The sequence below is a fragment of the Lutra lutra genome, chromosome 1, assembly GCF_902655055.1.
Source record: "Lutra lutra chromosome 1, mLutLut1.2, whole genome shotgun sequence".
Classification (NCBI taxonomy): Eukaryota; Metazoa; Chordata; class Mammalia; order Carnivora; family Mustelidae; genus Lutra; species Lutra lutra.
Genome location: NC_062278.1, coordinates 68,528,864 through 68,545,560, shown reverse-complemented (window position 1 = coordinate 68,545,560; position 16,697 = coordinate 68,528,864). Strand labels below are relative to the sequence as shown.

The 16,697-nt window shown below is 35.2% G+C and overlaps 2 pseudogenes; one reads left to right on the top strand and one right to left on the bottom strand.

Annotated features, from left to right (window-relative positions):
• LOC125097362 (DNA polymerase theta-like) overlaps positions 1 to 16,697 on the top strand; it is a 139,990-nt pseudogene that overhangs the window by 27,750 nt on the left and 95,543 nt on the right.
• Positions 8,170 to 8,361, bottom strand: LOC125089535 (uncharacterized; annotated as a pseudogene).

Below are 16,697 nucleotides of genomic sequence, written 5' to 3'. Positions count from 1 at the left end.
ACAGAGATCACAAGTAGGCAGAGAGGCAGATAGAGAGAGAGGGGGAGGCAGGCTCCCTGCAGAGCACAGAGCCCGATGTGGGGCTCGATCCCAGGACACTGGGACCATGACCTGAGCCGAAGGCAGAGGCTTTAACCCACTGAGCCACCCAGGTGCCCCACATGGATTTTTTTTCTTTAAAGATTTTTATTTATTTATTTGACAGAGATCACAAGTAGGCAGAGAGGCAGGCAGAGAGAGAGAGGAGGAAGCAGGCTCCCTGTGGAGCAGAGAGCCCGATGTGGGGCTCGATCCCAAGACCCCGGGATCATGACCTGAGCTGAAGGCAGAGGCTTTAACCCACTGAGCCACCCAGGTGCCCCTGGATTTTTTTTTTTTTCAATGAATATAGCACAGTACTGTGTATTTTCTCTTCCTTATTATTTTCTTAACATTTTATTTTCTCTGACTATATCATAACAATATAGTATATAATACATATAGCGTAAAATATGCGTTAATCAACAGTTTCTGTTATTGGTAAGGCTTTCTGTCAACAGTAGGCTATGAGCAGTTAAGTTTTGGGGGAGTCAGAATTTACATACAGATTTTCAACTACACGAGCAGTTTGCACCCCAACCCCATATTGTTTAAGTATCGTTTATACTCTATGATCCATGGACTGCAGAATGGATACTCTGTTAGCCAGCAGGAAGACATTTACCTTGTACATCTCTGTCAGAGCTCATGGGTGACCAGGTGCCTTATCTGCAGTAGTTGGAAAGGACTCTTTTTTTCTGAGTAGGTCTCAACATTGGGTTTAAAATACTCAGTAAATCATGTTGTGAACAGATTTGCTGTCATCTAGGCTTTCATTTAAAGAACACAGACAGTAGATTTAGCATAATTCTTAAGAGGGTTAGGATTTTTGGAGTGGTAAATGAGCACTGGCTTCAATTTCAAGTCTCCAGTTGCATAATCCTCTAATAAGAGTCATCCTGCTTGACTTATTTCAGCATAAGGAATGGCATGGAGGACATTAGGAGAAGGAAAGGAAAAATGAAATGGGGAAATCAGAGGGGGAGATGAACTATGAGAGACTGGACTCTAAGAAACAAACTGGGGGGAGGAAAGTGGGGGGAAATACGTTGGCCCAGTGATGGGTATTAAGGAGGGTACAAAATCCATGGAGCACTGGGTGTTATGTGTAAATAATGAATCTTGGAACACTACATCAAAACTAATGACTAACATAACATAAAAAAAAAAAGAATCATCCTGTACTTTGAAATTTTGAAGCCAGGTATTGAGTTCTTTCTAGCTGTGAAACTCCTAAATGGCTTCTACTAGAAAGCTATTTGGTCTACATTGAAAATCTGTTGTTTGGTGTATCCACATTTATTAATGATTTTAGCTAGATCTTCTGGGTAACTTGCTGTAGCTTCTATATCAGCATTTGCTGCTTCACCTTGCACTTTTATGTTATATTTTAACATCTTCCCTTAAACCTCATGGACCAACATCTGCTAGCTTCCTAGTTCTCGTGGGTAGCTTCCTCACTTCTCTCAGCCTTCATAGAATAGAAGAGTTAGAGACTTGCCCTGGATTAGGCTTTGGCTTGAGGGAGTGTTGTGGCTGTTTTGATCTTCTATCCAGAGCACTGAAACTTTCTCCACATCAGCAATAAGGCTGTTCACTTTCTTTTCATTTGTGTGTTTACTGGAGTAGTTCTTTAAATTTAAAGGTTCAGGTACTTTTCCTATGCTGTCCCAGCTGGGCTAATGGAAGAGGACTATCTTTTGGCCTGTCTCAGCTTTTGACATGCCGCCGCCTTCCTCCACCCGCCCCTCCTCCTCTTCTTCTTCTTCTTCTTCTTCTTCTTCTTCTTCTTCTTCTTCTTCTTCTTCTTCTTCTTCTTCTTCTTCTTCTTCTTCTTCTTCTTCTTCTTCTTCTTCTTCAAGATTTCACTCATTTTATTTGAGAGAGAGTGAGACAGAAAGCAGGAGCAGTGGGGAGAGGGAGAAGCAGACTCCCTGCTGAACAGGGAGTTCGATGTGGGGCTCAATCCCGGGACCCTAAGATCATGATCTGAGCTGAAGATAGATGCTTAACTGAGCCACCCAGTTGCCCTTGACATGCCTTCTTCACTAAGCTTATTAATTTCTAGCTTTTGATTTAAGAGATGTGGGACTCTTCCTTTCATTTGAACACATGGAGGCCATTGAAGGGTTATTAACTGGCCTAATTTAAATATCACTGTGTCTCAGGGAACAGGGAAACCCTAGGAGAGGGAGAGAGAGAGAGTAATAGCTGGCCAGTGGAGTAGTCAGATGACACATAATATTTATCAAATTCACCATTTTATATGGGTGTCGTTATTGATACCTTAAGACAATTACAGTAGTAACATCAAAGATCACTGAGCACAGATTACCATAACAAAAATAATAATGATAAAATTTGAAATACTGTGAGAATTACCAAATGTGACCCAGAGACATTTGCCGTTGGAAAAATGGTGCCAATAGACTTGCTCAAAGCAGGTCTGTCACAAAACTTTAATCTGTAAAAAAGACAATATCTGTGAAGCACAATAAAGTGAAGCACATAAAATAAGATATTCCTGTATCTTTTTTGTTTTATAAATATTAGCAAGAAGATATGTATGTTCTTAACCTACCTTCTTTTTATACAGAAGATACTATGCTATATACCTTTTTTGTACTATCTTTTTCTCTTAACAATATATCTTGGAAATCACTCTGTATCAGCTCATGGAGATTTTTAATTAAAAAAAAAAAATATCTGGGACGCCTGGGTGGCTCAGTTGGTTAAACAGCTGCCTTCGGCTCAGGTCATGATCCCAGCGTCCTGGGATCGAGTCCCACATCGGGCTCCTTGCTCGTCAGGGAACCTGCTTCTCCCTCTGCCTCTGCCTGCCATTCTGTCTGCCTGTGCTCGCTCTCTCTCCCTCGCTCTCTCTGACAAATAAATAAATAAAATCTTTAAAAAAAAATATCTGTATGACTCCACTGTGTATATACCAGTATCCAATCACTTCTCTATTGATGGACATTTGGATCGTTTCCAGTATATTGTTATGGCAAGTGATGCTACAGTGAATAACTTTGGTGCATATATTGTTTAGTTTTGATGGGGTGTATCTTTAGGAAAGACCCCCCTAAAGTACAATTGCTGGATAAATTATAAAGGCATATATAATTTTGGTTTTGCACAATTGCCCTGTAAGATTTGTATCATTTTTCCAATTTTAACAGCACTATATGAGAGTAGTTATTTTTCCACAACCTGATGAATATATCAAGCTTTTATACATTTTAGTATAGTTTTAATTTATATTTTAAAAATATGATGAAATTGAACATTTTTTCCATTTGTTAAAGGACAGTATGCTCCCCCCCATGAATTGTCCATGTCTTTTGTTTATTTTTCTTTTGTGTTTTGATTTTTTTCTTAAGCTTTAAAGGTTATTTTATATATTAGGAAGAGTAGTGCTTTGTGGTATGAGTTGAAAGTATTTTTATCCTAGTTTTTTATGTGGCTTTGACTATTTATTGTATGTTTTACCTCATATTTTTAGAAATGTAGTTGAATATGTGGGCTTTTCTATCAGTGAGAAATGCTTTTCTTGCTCTAAGGTTATAAAGGAATTCTCTCACATTTTCTTCAAGTAGTTGAGTATGGTTCCCTTCTTTTGAATTATGTTCCTTTTGGAATTTATTCTAGTACAGTAGTCACTCATCAGTGGGGGATACATTTCAAGACCACCAGTGGTTGACTGACACTCAGTACTGAACCCTGTGTATATTTTGTTTTTTCCTATACCTACATACCTATGATAAAGTTTAATTTATAGGTTAGACACAGTAAGAGATTAGCAACTATAGAACAATTACAACATAATAAGCTTTATGAATATGATCTTTCTCTGAAAATTTGTTATTTACTGTACTAACCCTTCTTGTGAGGATGTAAGATGATAAATTGCCTATGCAATGAGATGAAGTGAGGTGAATGCTATAGGCATTGTGATGTAGTGTGAAGATACTATTGACCTTCTGATAGATCATCAACTTCTGGACCATGGTTAACTGTGGATAACTAAAACCATGTAAAGTGAAATCACAGATAAGCCAAGCATTAATTTTTCAATTTTATCTTTTGTTTTTTTGATAGTGGCACTCTGTAGTCACAGGTTCATTTATTAAAAGGTTTATATACACACAACAAAGGAAAAAATTTTTTCAGCTTTTATCTTTATTTTTTTCTCCATTTTTTAAACAAGATTTATTTATTTTAGTGTATGTGGGCAGGAGCAGGAGCAGAGGGAGGGAGAGAGAGAGAAAGAAGCAGACTCCTCACTGACCACAAAGCCTGACACAGAGCCTCATCCCATGACCCCAAGGTCAGAACCTGAGCTGAACTCAAGAGTTGGAGCTGAACCAACTGAGCCACCCAGGGTGCCCCTCCTTCTTTTTTAAGTTGATTGGTCTTATTCATGAAAAGGAATGTTTCTCTATTTCTTTAAGTCTATTTTTGGGCTTCCAAGAGTCTTCTGAAAATTTTTTCATACAGAATTTGAATATGTATTTTTAAAATAGCTTTGTTGCAATATGGTTCACATAGCATATTTACACTTACACATTTAAAGTTAAGTCAGTGATTTTTAGTTCGTGCACAGAGTTGTGCAGTTATCATCAATATCTAATTTCAGAACATATTCATCACCCCAGAAAGAAACCTTGTATGCTTCAGCAGTCACTCCCAAATTTTCTCCAATCTCCTCATTCTCCCTTAGTCCCAACCAACTACTAATGTAATGGTATGCCTTCTGTTCCTATAGACTTTCCTCTTCTGGAAATTTCATATAAATGGCATCATATAATATGTAGTCTTTTATGACTGGTGTCTTTCACTTAGCATAATGTTTTCAGGGTTTGTCTGGGGCATAACATGTATCCTTTTTAAAATCTATTTTAGAAAATTAAAAAAAAATTTGAGCGTAGTTGACACATGATGTTACATTAGTTTTAGGTATATAACATAATGATTCAAAACTCTGTATGTTTTGCTGTGGTCACCACAAATGTAGCTACCATCTGTCACCATGCAGTGCTATTATAATACCATTGACTGTATTTCTTATGTTGTACCTTTTATTCCTATGACTTATTTCATAACCGGAAGCCTGTATCTCCCACTCCCCTTCATTCGTTTTTGCCTACTCCGCCACCTTCTTCCCTCTGGCAACTCTTAGTTTTCTGTATTTATATGTCTGATGCTGCTTTTTATTTGTGTATTCATTTATTTTGTTTTTTAGATTCCACATATAAATAAAATCATGGGGTATTTGTCTTCCTCTGACTTATTTCACTTAGCATTATATAGTCTAGATCTGTCCATGTCACAAATGGCAGGATCCCATACTTTTTTATGGTTGAGTAATATTTCATTGTATACCTGTACCACACCTTCTTTATCCATTCATCTGTTGATGGATACTTGGGCTACTTCTATATCTTGACTATAGCAAATAAAGCTGCAGTAAAGCATGTAACAGTTCCTAAGTTCTTTATATTGCAGAATAATATTCCACTGTATGGATGTACTCCATCTCTTCATCAATTAATGGACATTTGGTATGTTTTTGATTTTTGGCTATTATGAGTAATGCTGCTGTGAACATTCATGTACAAATTTTTACATGGATATATGTTTCACATTCTCTTGGGTATATCCCTAGGAGTAGAATTGCTAGATTATATGGTAACTTTATTTTTAACATTTTGAGAGTTTCCAAACTCCTCAAAAGCATTTGGATAATATTACATTTACACCAGCAGTGTACATGGGTTCCTATTCTTCACATTTTCTCCAATGCTTGTTTTTATTTCTCTTTTTTGAATATATCCTAATGAGTATGTGGTGCTCTTTCATTATAGTTTGGACTTGCATTTCCTTAATGGCTAATGATGTTGAGCATCTTTTCATGTGTTTATTGATTATATGAATATCTTAGAAAAATATTCAGTGTGTTTATTGATTATATGAATATCTTAGAAAAATATTCAGATCCTCTGCCATTAATTTTTTTTTTTTATTATTGAGGTAAATATTTTTATATATCATGGATACGAGTCTTTTTTCAGATATAAGATTTGGAAATATTTTCTTCCCTTCTATGGGTTGTCTTTTCATGTTCTTGATGATGATTTTTGAAGCGCAGAAGTTGTGAGTTTTGGTCAGTTTATCAACTTTTTTCTTTTGGTGTCATATCTGGAAATGTACTATGTAACTCAGTGTCACAAGGATGCACTCCTGTTTTCTTTTGAGTTTTATAGTTTTATCTTACATGATCCACTTGGACTTTTGTGACTGATGTATGATGAGAATCTAACTTCATTCCTTTGCATGTACATATCCAGGTGTCCCTGCTGTGTTTGTTGAAAGTCCACTAATTCTCTTGTTATTCTTGTAAAAAAAATCAATTGACCATGAATGTGAGGGTTTATTTCTGGGCTTTCAATTCTATTTCATTGATCTATGTATATCCTTATGTTGATGCTGTGCTGTTTTGTTTTGATCATTGTAGCTTTGTAGTAAATTTTGAAAACAGGAAATGTGAGCCCTCTAATTTTGTATTCTTGGAAAAACAATTTTGTTCCTTCTGGGTCACTTGCATTTCCTTATAAATTTTAAGATCATCTTGCCTATTTCTGCAAAGAAACTGGCTTAATTTTGATAGGGATTGTGTAGAATTGGTAGGTCAATTTGGGAAGTATTACCATCTTAACAATATTAAGTCTTCCAGTCCTTGCAAATAAGCTGTCTCTTTGATTTATTTAGGTCTTTAATATCTTTCAAAAATTTTTAGTTTTCAGAGTACAAGTTTTGTATTTTTTTGTTAAGCTTATTGCTAAGCATTTTATTCTTTTTGATGCTATCATAAACTATCAAAAAACTTATTTTTTCTATATTGATATTGTATCCTGTAACCTATTAAACTTGCTCATCAATTTTAATAGTATTTTTCTGCATTCCTTAGAATTTTCTAGATACAATATCATGTTATCTGCAAATAGAGATAGTTTTGCTTCTTCCTTTCCAGTCTGGTTGTCTTTTATTTATCTTTCTTTCTCCTAATTGACTTGCTTAGAATCTCCAGTAAAATATGGAATAGGAGTAGCAACAGCAGACATCTTTGTCTTGTTCCTTATCTTGGGGCAAAAGTACTCGGTTTTTCACCATCAGTCTTGGTGTTGTGGGTTTTTTGCAGATGGCTTTTATCAGGTTGAGGAAGTTCCTTTCTATTACCAGTTTGTTGAGTGCTTTTATCATGAGAGGTTGTTAGATTTTGTCAAGTGTTTTTGCTGCATCTGTTGAGATCATCATGTGGTTTTGTCCATTTTATTGATATAGTTTATTACAGTAGTTGATTTTCAGATATTAGCCTTGGATTTTCTGGGCAAATCCCATTTGGTTATTTGTATAATACTCTTTATCTATTCCTAGATTTGGATTGCTAGTATTTTATTGAGCATTGTTTTATCTATATTTATTAGATATACTGTCCATAGTTCTCTTTTCTCATGATGACTTTGTGTGGCTTTGAGGAAGAATTTGTGAAAGATTGCTGTTATTTCTTATTTAAACATTTAGCAGATTTCACCAGTCAAGCTATTTGGGCCCGTACTTTTCTTTGGAGTAAATTTATTACTAATTCAACCTCTTTGCTTGTAATAGATCTATTCATATCTTGTTTTTTCCTGAATCACTTTTGGTAGTTTGTATGTTTCCAAGAATTTGTTTATCTCATCTGTTGGTATTCAGTTCACATTATTTCCTTATAAGCCCCCTCCCCACCTTTTTTTCCTCTGTACATTCACTAGTGGTGTCCCTTCTTTCATTTCTGAATTTAATAATTTAAGTCTTCTCTCTTCACTTCTGGACCAGTCTAGCTAAAATTTTTTCAACTTTGTTGCTTTTTTTAAAGCACTGTTAAAAGTGTTTAAACAAGGAGGCCATTAGACTGAGGTGATGCCCTGGTAGTTTACATAAGCAAACCAAAACTTAAGTTGGAGGCAGTATACTCTAGTCCAAGAAATTTAAACTTGAGAAAAACTAATCACAAATAGCTAATGAGGTTTCCCCAAATAAGGCAAGTGCTTAAGTTCTAACCAATCAAATAATTGCTTTGCTTTACTTTGCTTCAGTATTTTCTCTATAAAAACTTTGCTCCTCTCTCCTGTTAGTGGAGGGCTTTTAACCAACGACATTTGGTTTGGCACTGTCCAAATCAATTAGCAATAATCGCGCCTTGGATAAACCTCATTGGCTACAATACTGCCACTGCGCAAAGCTGGCACTGTCCAAATCAAATAAACTCTTGCAAAATTTTATGTGCTTCAGTTTGCCTTTTACCAGAATGATTTTTTTTAAGTTGATTTTTCTTTATTTTTTTTTTAGCTTTCTACTTCATTGGTTTCTGCTCTTTATTATTTTCTTCCTTCTTCCTTTGGTTTTACTTTGTCCTCCTGCTTGCAAGTGTCTTAATGTGGAAGATTAGTATTGATTTGAGACCTTATTTATTTTTAGTATAGACATTTATAGCTATACATTTTCCTCAAAATACTACTTTTACTGCATCCTGTAATAAATTTGGTATATAATGTTTTCATTTGTTATATTCACTCATTTCAAGGTATTTTGCAATTTGTTATGATTTTTTCCTAACCCATTGTTATTTACTAGTTTCTTGTTTAATTCTGACATCGTAAATTTCCAGAATTTTTTGTCATTTACTTCTAATTTCATTCTGTTGTCAGGAAGCATATGTTGTGTAATTTTATTTTATTTTATTTTTAAATTTTTTTTAAAACCTGATTTTTAAAAAGATTTTATTTATTTATTTGACAGAGAGAGATACAGTGAAAGAGGGAACACAGACAGAGGGAGTGAGGGAGGGAGAAGCAGGCTTCCCACTGAGGAGGGAGCCCGATGCAGGGCTTGATCCCAGGACCCTGGGATCATGACCTGAACTGAAGGCAGGTACTTAATAACTGAGCCACCCAGGCACCCCTGTTGTGTAATTTTAATAGAGACACAGACACCCCCCCACACGTGTGTGTGTGTGTGTGTGTGTATGTGTGTGCGTGCACACAAGTATATATTAAGTAATCTCTATACCAAATGGGCTTGAACCTACCACCTTGAGATCAAGATTCACACATTTCACTGACTGAACCAGCCAGGCACCCTTATATTTTTATATATTGAAGCTTGTTTTATTGCCTGAATATGGTCTATCCTGGAGAATGTTCTGTGTGTTCAAGAAGAATGTGCAGTCTTCTTGGATGGAGTTCTATAGGTGTCTGTTAGGTCTAGTTGATTTAGAATGTTGTCTTAGAAGACTAGGTTGTTCTGCTTGGTTGTCCTATCCATTGTTGAAAGTTAGGGTGTTTAAGTCTTCAACAATTATTTTTGAATTGTCTGTTTTTCTCTTCATTTCTTTCAAGTTTTGTTCATGTATTTTGGCACCCTGTATATATTTATACTCTACAGATTGATCCTTTTATCATTATAGAATGTTCCTCTAATTTTTATTAACATTTTTTAACATTCTATTTTATGTGCTATTAGTATGGCCTCTCCATATTTATTATAGTTGTGGTTTGCATGATACTTTCCCTTTTCCCTTCCTTCTACTTTTGACCTATTTATATATATATATTTTTTAAGATTTTATTTATTTATTTGACAGAGAGAAATCACAAGTAGGCAGAGAGGCAGGCAGAGAGAGAGGAGGAAGCAGGCTCCCTGCTGAGCAGAAAGCCCAATGTGGGGCTCGAACCCAGGACCTGGGATCATGACCTGAGCCGAAGGCAGCGGCTTAACCCACTGAGCCACCCAGGCACCCCCCTATTTATATTTTTGTATCTATATTGTGTCTCTTACAGAAAACATATTGTTGGATTCAGTTTTTTTATGTAGTCTGTTAATCTACCTTCAGTTATTTAACCCTTTCACATTTAATGTTATTAGGAACACAAAGTAACATCTATGTTTTTTCTTTTTACTTTCTATATCTCTTATGTCGTTTTTGTTCTCCTGTACTTTTTTTTTACTGATTTCTTTTGAATTAAGTGAATATTTCTTAATGTAACATTTTAATGTATTTAAGTAATTTTTCTCTATTTTTTTTAACTTATTCCCAGTTGTTACTCAAGGGGTTACAATACAGCTTAAAATTTATACTAACTTAATTCCAGTGAGATATAGAAGCATAATTCTTGTATAGTGCTATTCTTTTTTTGTGCTATTACTGTTACACATGCACACCTGTAGGTGTCACAAACCTAATAGTACATTGTTATTTACGTAATTTTGTGTGTTTAAAGAAGGTGAGAAGAGAGGAAAAATGCATATTTGTAGAGTTTGTTACATTAAAATTCTTAAGATTTGTGTTTTTCTTTATTTGCTCCTTGGATTTTAGTTACTACCTCTTGTCATTTCCTTGCTCCAATACAGTTTTGCTCTGTTAACTCTAAATAGAGCAAAGAGAACATTTATTTAAGTAAAAAAAACGAATTTATTCAGGAATAGCAGAGGAATTGTAGTTTTTTTTTTGCATAGTCTCTATTGATATATCTTCATATTTGCTCATTCTTCTGCCAACTTACATCTAATGTTGAGGTCTATAGTGATTTATTCTGTTATTATACTCTTCACCTTCAGTATTTCCATTTTAAAAAAATAATTTCTTCCGTTTTATTTTTATCCTCTTCTTGATGAGACATTGTTATCATACCTTCCTTTACTTCATTTAGCATGTTTTTCTTTTGTTCTTTGACCACATTTGTCTACTTTGAAGTCTTTGACATTCCCAACATCTGGAACCTCTCAAAGGTGTTTCTTGTGGAAGATTTTTTCCCTTGTGACACACTTTCCCATTTCTTTGCATGTCTCATAATTTTTATTGTTGTTTTTGAACCCCGGATATTTTAGATAATATAGCAATTGTGAATATTGATTCCTCCTTTCCTTCCCTCCTTTTTCTCTTCTCTTGATTCTTTCTTGGAAATCAGAAAATACTTAAGATTGTACTTAGCTTCAGAATGTTGAGATTAATAGTGTCTGGTTAAAGTTCTTTGAGTCTGTAAAATCCAGTTTGTATGCTCAGTGGTCTCTTTTCTTTTGGTTATGAGTTGTTTGTGAATAAATGAAATTTCTATATAAACAGATATTGTCACATTTAGAAATTTTTCCAAATGCTGAGGCCTTTGTTTTTAATATAAAGTTTATATTTATGGTTTTATTTCTTTTGTAATGTAATAATTTAGCTAATGAATCTTGCTTTTTCCCTTTAGGTTACACCTACATTTGAGGATTGGACTACTATTGATTGGTATCAATTTTTCTATTTATGGGAGAAATTGCCAACTTCTATGAAATGGGTGGCAGAGCTAGTGGGAGTTTAAGAAGGGTTCTTGGCTTGCTGTGTGAAAGGAGAAGTCGTAGCCAGAACTGAGAGACAGCATCACTAGATGGCCATCCATAAAAGGTAAATAACAAGAAGCCTTGATTGTCCAGTATTTAACACAGTTTTAGATATATAGTAGTTGTTGAGTTTATTATAGTCATTTCCATTATCATTAAAATAAAAGTTTTAGGGGCTCCTGGGTGGCTCAGTCAGTAAGTGTCTGTCTTCAGCTCAGGTCATGATCCCAGGTTCCTGGGATGGAACCCTGCATCAGGCTTCCTGCTCAGTGGGGAGTCTGATTCTCCTTCTTCCTCTGCCTCTCCCCCTGGTTTGTGCATTCTCTCACTCTCTCTCTCTCTCTCTCTCAAATAAATAAAATCTTAAAAAAAAAAAGAAATAAGATCAAAGTTTTGGCTGAGTTGTCATTTTCTTGTGTTCACTGAATTTATCAATATTTCAGTTTCTCCTTTAATACTTGTTTAGAAGCCATTGTAGATGAAGACCTTTTAAGGTAGAACATTTAAGGGGCACCTGGGTGTCTCAGTCACTTAGGTGTCTGCCTTCAGCTTAGGTCATGATCCCAGAGTTCTGGGATCATGCCCCACGTCTGACTCTCTGCTCAGCAGGGAGCCTGCTTCTCCCTCTCCCTCTGCCTGCTGCTCCCCCTGCTTGTGCTCTCTTTTTCTGTCTCACTCTGTCAAAATAAATAAAAACAAAATCTTAAAAAAATAAAGTAGAACATCTAATTATTTTATTTACTTAAAGATGTGAATTAGAACTGACAACTTAGGGTAGCTTCATTTGAGGATATGCTTCATCTCATTATTATAAATGATTGATTGTTACCATGGAGGAGTGAATTAAAAGATTCAGATGGGGGAAATTGAATCATTTGCCTTCTTTGAAATATAATAAAATTATTTTTCTTAATAGTAGTCTCTAGTAAATTATTTACAACATAAGCGTAAATTTTGTAAGGATTTATATACTTGGATTATTTGTGGTTATTACTGCCATTCAAGTCAATACTGGTTTTTATTTTCAAATTCTATCATTTTTTTAATATATGAGTAGGTGGTCATATAACTGTGAATCAAATATTCTTTTAAATTTTTTTGTGCCATTCTATTTCTTGAACTAAGTCTTATTTCTTGAAATTGGTTAGCAGTATTAAAATATGGAGATCTTTTTGTTATATAAATATTAGTTCCTTGCTATGCTATAGTACTAATGTATGTCAGAATTTATTTGGTAAACATTGAGCTCAGTCTTTGTCCACTAATCCTATTTCCTATTAGGAATCTTCTCAGAGTATATAAATCCTCTCTTGCTTTTTTGCTTCTTTCTTGTTTCTTAGCATATGTTGTATCTTCATTGTAGACATCTCTTACCATACTTATGGTGATTTACTTTCCAGGTTTTTTACTAGTCTTGTGCTATTAAATTTAATTGGCGAAGTTCCCTTAAAGGAAATTAACCAGAAATATGGATGCAGTCATGGACAGATTCAATCTTTACAACAGTCAGCTGTTGTTTATGCAGGTCAGTTAAACAAGGTTTCCACATTTATTTGAGACTCTGTGGTTTGAGATCAAGTTAAGATTACTTTTTTTTTTTCAAATTCCATTTTATTTTAGGCTTCTCTAAAAGTGAGGGGATCATGGGAAGCTGTAATTGTCATCATAACACCTAAAACTATGGCATCGCTGGGATTTGTTATCCTGCTCCAGAGGATTGGCAACTAGCTGAGTAGCTGATCATTTGTCCCCTTCTGTTGCTTAGCAACTACTGACCATCCACTTTTCTGTTTGTTTTTTTCCATTTTTCCTGTTACAAGAAGAAATAGACACAAAGTTGCCAACAGTTTCCCTTTTCTCATCAAGTTACTGATTAATATTTGTTATTGATAAGGAGGATGGCAAATGGAGAGGGATTTCTGGATTTCTCTTGGACTGTTCTAAATATCTCTTCTCTAGGAAAGCACTGATCTCTCCTTAATAAATCTAAACTCTTACCTCTAAGCTAGGCAAACAGGGACGTTCTGGGTCTGATTTTACCAAGAAATTCTTATAGGCCCTTAGGAAGGAAACCCTGGGCTGCTGGAAGAGTATGGGGATATGTATGTGTAAAAGGTTTCATTGTGAAGGTGTGTGCATATGTGAGCATACTGAGGGAAAGATGGGAGGAGAAGGTTATAAAAAGGGAGAGATTCTTCAACTCATTGGCACGAAAGATCTCAAATTGCCTGTGGGGCTAGTGTTCCCATAGGGAAGTGATTTTCTTAATGACTTGACATTGGCTTTTCTGGCCTCTATTTCATGGGGAATAGCTATTGAGCTGTACAGCCCTTCCCTGATGAAAATATCAGTGGGAGCTTCACTTTTTGTACTCCTCTCAGCACTTGAATATTTAAATCACCTCTATTTTTCTGTAGTTGAAGAGTCCCTCACCTGTTTTTAAGAGTTCTCTCTTCCTTAAAAGAAAGTAAGGAAGAAAGAATGAGAGGAATGATGAGTGGGGGCTTTTTGTTTGCTTCATTTTAACATGCTCTACCTCAGTTGTTTCAAATATGAAGTTCGTGATTAAGAATAAATGAGATGACATTTAATGTGTTTAGCCCATCTATTGACCAGTTAACTAGGCCTTTAACATGTGTCTATTATTCTGATACTTACACTTTTTGACTCTTAAACTTTACAATTCTGCAGGTAAACAACACAACAAAACAAAAGTAAATCTAAAGAAATAGAATTATGTATAAAGAATTTTTTTTTAAAAGATTTTATTTATTTATTTGAGAGAGAGACAGTGAGAGAGAGCATGAGTGAGAAGGTCAGAGGGAGAAGCAGACTCCCCATGGAGCCGGGAGCCCGATGCGGGACTCGATCCCGGGACTCCGGGATCATGACCTGAGCCCAAGGCAGTCGTCCAACCAACTGAGCCACCCAGGCGTCCCTGTATAAAGAATTTTAATTCAATAAATATTCTATGAGTTTCCTAGGGATGATTACAGTATTTTCCAACTGCCTGGGCTGGCACAACATGGGACTACTACTTTCTCAATTTCAGAAGCGTCTTACATTTGGCATCCAGAGGGAGATATGTCACCTTGTCCCGGTGTCCTTACTTAATGCACAGCGAGCCAAGTTCCTCTATGCTTCCGGTTTTCTTACTGTGGCAGATCTTACCAGAGCAAATATTGCGGAGGTGGAGACTGTTCTGAAAAATGCTGTTCTCTTTAAGAGGTGAGAAAGTCCCCCTGAGTAGTTATTAAATGAAAAATCATTTTGTAAATAATAGAAAATGTGCTAAAATAGTTTTGTTAGATAGTATCATAACATACATGGTGTTAGTGGAAGAAAATGAGACTGCTTTTTCTCCCTTAGATTTACTGTCATTTTGTGTGTGTATGTATATTTTTAAAATTGAAGTATAGGTGACCCACAATATTGTATTAGTTACAGCTGTACAGTATAGTGATTTGGAAAGTCCATATGTTACGTTCCACTCAGCACAAGTGTAGTGACTATCTTTCACCATAAAATGCTATTGAATACCATTAACTATATTCCCCATACTGTACATTTTCTCCCTGTGACTTAATCATTCAGTAACTTAAAGCCTCTCTCACTCCCCTTCACTCTTTTTGTCTATTGCCCTACCCCTCCCCTCTGGCAACCATCAGCGTGTTCTCTGTATTTATGGGCCTATTTTTGCTTTTAATTTGTTTTGTTTTTTTACTTCTAAGTGAAATCCTATGGTATTTGTCTTTCTCAGTCTGACTTATTTCACTTGGAATAATACCCTCTAGGTTTATCCAAGCTGTCAAAAATGGCAAGATCTCATATTTTTTTATGGCAGAGTAATATTTCATCATAGATAGATATCATAGAGTGATCGACTGACCTTTATATGTTTGTTATCCATCATACATATATATTATCACATCTACATTCCTTCATCTATCCATGGATACTTGGGTTGCTCCCATATCTTGGCTCTTGTAAATAACGCTGCAATAAACATAGAGGTGCATATATTTTTTCATTAGTGTTTTTGTTTTCTTTAGGTCAATATCCAGTAGTGGGATTAGGGGATTGTATGGTATTTTTTTTTTTAATCTTCATGCTGTTTTCCACAGTGGCTGGTCCAATTTACATTCCCACCAAAAGGGCACAGGGGTTCCTTTTACTCCACATCTTTACCAACACTTGTTTATTTCTTGTCTTTTGATTCTAGGTGTTCTGAAAGGTGTAAGGTGATATCTCATTCTGGTTTTGATTTGATTTCCTCAATGATTAGTGATGTCAAGTAACTTTTCATGTGTCTGTTTGCCATCTATATGTCTTCTTTGGAAAAATGTCTATTTAGGTCCTCTGTCCATTTTTTTAAAAGATTATTTGTTTTTTTGGTGTCGAGTCATATAAATTCTTTATACTGTTAATTGGTTATGGGATATATCATTTGTGGATGTCTTCACCCATTCAATAGGTTACCTTTCCATTTTGTTGAGTCTTTCACTCAAAATAAAAAGCACAAAAACTTTTTATTTTGGTATAGTCCCAAAAGTTTATTTTTGCTTTTGTTTTGTTCGCAAGAGGAGACATATGTAGAAAAATGTTGCTAAGCCCAATGTCAAAGAAATTACTACCTACATTTTCTTCTAGGAGTTTTATGGCTTTGGGTCTCACACTTAGGTCTTTAATCCATTTTGAGTTTATTTTTGTATGGTGTGAGAAATGATTGATTCTTTTGCACGTAGATGTCTAATTTCCCCCGCATCATTTATTGATGAGACTGTCTTTTCCCATTGCATATTCTTACCTCCTTTGTCATAGATTAATTGACTATACAAGCATGGGTTTATTGTGGTCTCTGTATTCTGTTTCATTGATCTATATGTCTGTTTTTGTGCCAGTACCATACTATTTTCATTACTACAGCTTTGTAGTTTTTCTTGGAATCTAGGATTGTGATACCTCCATAGCTTTGTTTTTCTTTTTCAAGATTGTTTTGGGTATTTAGGGTGTTTTGTGGTTCCATTCAAATTTTAGTATTATTTATTCTAGTTTTGTCAAAAATGCTATTGATATTTTGATAGAGATTGCATTGAATCTATAGATTGTTTGGGTAGTATGGACATTTTAATCAATATTAATTCTTCCAATCCATGAGAATGGTAATATCTTTCCATTTGTTTTTGTTGTCTTCAATTTCT